The sequence below is a fragment of the Corythoichthys intestinalis genome, chromosome 19 (genome assembly GCF_030265065.1).
Source record: "Corythoichthys intestinalis isolate RoL2023-P3 chromosome 19, ASM3026506v1, whole genome shotgun sequence".
Taxonomy (NCBI): Eukaryota; Metazoa; Chordata; class Actinopteri; order Syngnathiformes; family Syngnathidae; genus Corythoichthys; species Corythoichthys intestinalis.
Genome location: NC_080413.1, coordinates 20,923,932 through 20,929,931, shown reverse-complemented (window position 1 = coordinate 20,929,931; position 6,000 = coordinate 20,923,932).

The window sequence follows — 6,000 nt, the reverse complement described above, 5'->3', positions numbered from 1 at the left end:
GTTGTCTTCGTTCCAAAGTCTGAGCAGTCCTTGTGGCAGGCCAAAGGTAAAATGTTTCACAAAACAAGACATGATGTCAACACTGGGTGGAGGTGGTCACTGTGATAATGCTGAATATTCTGATTTGGTACTTTTGGAGACAGCAGACAGCATTTTGACACTCGTAAAAGGGTGCACATAATGTACAGTCTTGATAATAAGGTAACCGATTTTCTGTAAAGTTATGCAACATAACTGAAATAATTGTGATTGTTCTATAGATTTAAAATTACATACACTACCGCGACCCCAAACTTTTGAACCTTAGTGTATATAATGAGAAATCCCATATGATACACTACGGTTCAAAAGTTTTGAACCGTAGTGTATTGACTTGTTATGAAAGAGCAAACGTATTCACTAGAAAGTGAAAATATAGAAACTTTAAATCATCCACGATAGTTTTGACTGAACAATAATTTTGACTCATTTGCTACTAATCTTAATTAGCGTATGATATGACAACATACTCCTTTACAGCAGAATTTTGATTTGATCTACTTATTTTTTTGTTTCCACACTAATGCAATTAACATAATAAATATTTTTAAATTATATAAATACATATATTTTAATACTGTTTGTATTATCATTTTTTGTTTGTATTATCATTTTTTAAAATTTGTGGGTGTTTTTTATTTTTTTTATTTATTTCTCATTTTTTGGGTCCTTCTGTATGTGCCCTAAATGCCAAAATGAATATTTGAACATCAAAACATGCTGTAATGATTGAATAAATAGTCAATTTCAAACATTTTCCAATTTTAAGTGCATTTTTTTCCCAGTAGTTCGATTTGTGAAATTGAAAATTTCACGTATTCCCATTCTGGTACACAGAGTGAAATGTTTCATAATTTGACCTTTTAGTTCAGTCCTAATGAAAACCAAAAAATAAAAAAACAAAGAAGAAGAACCAGTTTATTACATGAGAAACCATAAAAAATATATTACATATAGAAATCAAGGTACGGTACATTACATTTTGGTTAAATCTCTTAGTGTAAGTCCTTGCAGTTGTACACCAATCTAAACTACAACCACGAAACAAATATATTGTTAAATTAATGGACTATTGTTTTCATCTTGTTTTCATTTTGTAGCCGTCAATTGTTTTACATTGAAAATGTGTCCTTATTATTTAGATCAATCAAAATATGGAATGTGAGAGTGAGCTCTTGTTGGAGCCAAAAGAAACATAACCTGTCAATCCATAAACTGTTGCTGACTCACCTCTGCACTACTTTGAAAAGCCAGTAAAGGCTGTTTGAGCAGCAAGAGAGCTGTCCTCAAGATAACTTAATCAGACAAAGAAAGATACAAGTCTTGTGTTGCATATTACATCATTTAATGTACCCTATGCTGGTAGGGTGGTGGTTATGGCACCCTATAGTGTGGGTTTGCAACACTGCTCAGAGTTTGTACAAAGTGTGGTACTGTATGAAATATGATAATAAATTGAACCAAAAAAATAGTCATCATGATAGCTGTAACTAAGGTGAAAGAAAAGTTTGTTTATTGTTCTACAGTGGTATGAAAAAGTATCTGAACCTTTCGGAATTTCTCACATTTCTGCATAAAATCAAAATCACACGGATGAAAAAACAGTGTCTGCTTTAAATAAAACCACCCAAACATATATAGGTTTTCATATTTTAATGAGAATAGTATGCAATGACAGAAGGGGGAAAAATCAGTAAGTGAACCATCACATTTAATGTTTTGTGCCCGCCCCTTTGGCAGCAATAACTTCAACAAGACGCTTCCTGTAGCTGCAGATCAGTGTGGCACATCGATCAGAACTAATCTTGACCCATTCTTCTCTACAAAACTGCTGTAGCTCAGTCAGATTCCTGGGATGTCTGGCATGAATCGCTGTCTTTATGTCATGCCACAGCATCTTAATCAGGTTCAAGTCTGAACTTTGACTTGGCCACCCACTCCAGAAAGTGTATTTTGTTCTTCTGAAACTATTCTGAATTTAATTTACGTCTGTGTTTTGGATCATTGTCTTTTTGCAGCGTCCATCCTCTTTTTATCTTCAACTGTCCAACAGACGGCCTCAGTTTTTCCTGCAAAACATCCTAATAAACTTTTTGAATTCATTATTCCATTAATGATTGCAAGTTGTCCGAGCCCTGAGGCAGTAAAACAGCCCCAAATCATGATGCTCCCTCCACCATGCGCACGGTGGGGATGAGGTGTTGGTGTTAGTGAGCTGTTCCATTTTTCCTCCACAGATGACGTTGTGTGCTACTCACAAAAAATTCAACTTTGGTTTCATCAGTACACAAAATATTTTGCCAGAACTTCTGTGGAGTGTCCAAGTGCCTTTTTGGGAAACGAGCAACAATGTTTTTTTTAGACAGCAGTGGCTTCCTCCGTGGAACCCTCCCATGAACACCATTCTTGGTCATTGTTTTACATTTGGTTGATGTGTGCACAGAGATATTGGACTGTGCCAGTGATTACTGTAAGTCTTTAGCAGACACTTTAGGGTTCTGTTTTATCTCTCTGAGTATTCTGCGCTGAACTCTTGGCGTCATCTTTGGTCGACGGCTACTCCTTGGGAGAGAAGCAACAGTGTCAAACTCTCTCCATTTGTACACAACTTATCTGACTGTCGAATAATGAACATCCAGACTTTTAGAGATGGTTTTGTATCCTTTCCCAGCTTTATCCAAATCAGCAATCCTTGATCGCAGGTCTTCAGACAGTTCTTTTGACCGAGCCATGAAGCACATCAGACAATGCTTCTCATCGAGACAATTCTTACCCGGTGTGTGTTTTATAGTGGGCAAGGCAGCTTTAAACCACTCATCAGTGATTGGGCACACACCTGACTTAAAATGTTTGGTAAAAATTGTTTTCAATTGCTCTTTAAGTCTCCTTAGACAGAAGGTTCACTTAATTATTTTCCCCCTTCTTTCATTGTTTGCATGCTATTCTCATTAAAACATGAAAACCTATAGATGTTTGGGTGATTTTAGTTAAAGCAGGCACTGTATTTTCATCTGTGTGATTTTGATCGGATCACATTTGATGGTGATTTTATGCAGAAATGTGAGAAATTCCAAAAGGTTCAGATACTTTTTCATACCACTGTATGTAAATTGTGAGTATCTTTTTTTATGACAGAGTATTAGGGCAAAAAAGGCCTTTGAGATTAAAGTCATAATATTACGAGAAAAAGAAAAATACATTTCTTTTTGGAATATGTACAAGTATGGATATAGTGCGGCTAATTTAGTTACGTACTTACCCGCCGTTAAAATAAACAATATTTAGCAGTATTTTAGAATCGTTTTCAGATAGCACATCCATATCAAAGTATAATCAATATCAGGGTTAACACTAATATTTTGTCCTAGCTCGGAGCCAAGGAGCCAAGATAACTTAGGTAGTTTTACGTATTTTATATAATATGTAGCTAATTTAACTAAATTAGTTGCAATGCATCCATAAATATCGTCATGCCTTGAGTTAAAGCAACACTAGGTAACTTTTCAACCTTTATAGAATATTTTCATAACATCTGTGATGATATGTCGACTGACAACTAGTTGAATGACACCTCTTATATCTTGAGGGGGTCTTTATCGATTTCACTGTCACTAATTAACTTTGAGGAGGGTGGCAGGGCCGGTAGGGGAATATGGTACAAAATCAAACGTTTCTGATATTCAACATCGTCATATGCTATTGTTTAGCCACAACTGGATTCATTACCTCATAACTATTCATCCTTCACACAGCTGCTGGAAACAGAAATATCGTTTATTCCATCTGCAGGCGACCGGGACATCAGGATTTTACGACACTGGGAAAATCATGGGAAATGCAGTCTTCTTTAAGGCAACACACTACCGCTTTTGCGTTGCTAATATCGACCAAAACTGAAAAGTTAACCAGTGTTGCTTTAAGTCCTGTGAGGCTTGTGCCCTAGTGTGTCTTGTCCTTGTGATTACCCATTGATTTCACCTTTTGTGCCTGTTCCTTGTGTGTTGACCAATCTGCTGCCTCTTCTGTCACCCACCTGTGCCTCATTGTCTTGTTACTAGGGTTGAGCATTGATGTGATCTGGGACTAAAGCCTGAGTTATGCTCCTGCGTTGCGGTGATGGCGAAGTGACTATGGCGTCGATGAGCATTCGATAGTTCTGCGGTGAGGGTACACGTTGCTCTGTAATTCACCGCCAAGCCACTAGAAGGGTTTGGCGTTATGTTTATACGGTTTTGGGGCATGCTTGTTGACTTCCTCCAGTCTAGTTTAACGGGAAAAAAATAAACAATGCAAGATGGAACGCTTGAATGTGGATCTTCAGCTCATCAACATTGAATAAATGTCATCATACAAATGTTGAGACGCAGGCGACACAGAAGACGGTTTCGAGGCGGTCTGTCCGACTTTTGATGCCGCACAGAGTTCTAGCCTCAGGTGGAAACCAGCAAGCTGTGGCGGCTAGCTTCAAACTGGCGTCGAGCACTGTGTCCAGCGTTTTGTCCTAAGTCTGCAAAGCCCTCCATCCCGATTTGTTTGCCATGTCCTACAACCAGCCAGTGGGAAGCCATAGCAGATTTCTGGTGGCTATGGAACTTCCCAAACTGCGTTGGATGCCTTGATGTTGACGTTATCATAAAAGCACAGAGGCACTCTCAATCAGTAAGATTGAGATAAACATAGACATAAAGAGATAAAAAGCTGGCAGTTTTTGGCCGACTGGGTCACCGCTTCGTGTGGCCATTCAATTCCGAACACACACTACTGTACTCACGGTGGTTCTTCCATTTTTTTTTAATTCAATTGCTGGCTGACCTCCAGCCCCGTATTTCCAGCAATCTCCTCCGACGAATTGCTTGCCATTTGGCAATCTTCCTAATGTCTTGACCTTGTAATGTCTCAAATTGTAGAAGTTGTCGTACTTGCTCTTCGTTGATACCATTTTTGCGTGTAGAAAAATAATGTTTGACAATGCCGGTAATTTCGCGCTGAACCGGAAACAACAGTCTCAGCGGACCAATCATAGTCCATTTCCACCACGTCACACGCATTGACGCGAAGTCAGAAAAAAAAGGAGCCAGAGAGGTTACGGCGGAGGGTCGTAAATCGGGTCTTCCTTGACGGCGCAGGTCTGACGCAGAAGCATAACTCGGCCTTAACACTCAGATTCTCCCGGAACCGTTAGAATTTTTAAATTTCGATTCCGTGTTTCGATGCACTGACTGCCAATTGGACAGAAATAGTTGCCGGACACCACGAGGAAGAAGCCACATGAAGCGTGTGTTTGTGCATTGCAACTTGATTTCAACAATTGACACGGTGCAGCGGCGCTCAAAAGTTTGTCTCAACTTCACATAGAAAAATTACAAGTCAACTCAGTGCAACATTTGCAACACAGTTATATCATGCAAAGGGGGCACGACCAATATGATTAAACACCTCCGGCATCATGAAAAACAAGGGCCGAATAGCGCATAGCTGAGTGCCGCGTATATGACAGGCTCTAACGGTCCTCTAACCAGTCAGAACCAGGTAAGTAAAACAATAAATTACGTCTGTCTTCTGCTGACCCCACGTCCCGACACCGAATTAAATGGTAGATGATGGATGGAATAGTACGAGAATAAGTCGTATTATTGCATCGGGCTAATGCAGCTATATAAGCAGCTACATACTTTACGTAGCGCGTTGCCAACTCCGTTAATATCAACAGTATTAAACGCATCTTTTGTTTTAGAATCAGTTTTACAAATAAGGAAATCCTTATTATTTTGCCTCATCTACATGAAATTATAATCAATACAAGAATTTATACCAATGTTTCGTCGTAGCTCCCGGCTAATTTACATGTAAGTAAAGTGCGTAGCGGCTCACAGGTACCTTACCCCTACATAATATTTGCGACTTTTTCTCACTTTCTCATTTTATACGTTCAAGCTTCATCCACACCCAGTGAACTTGTGT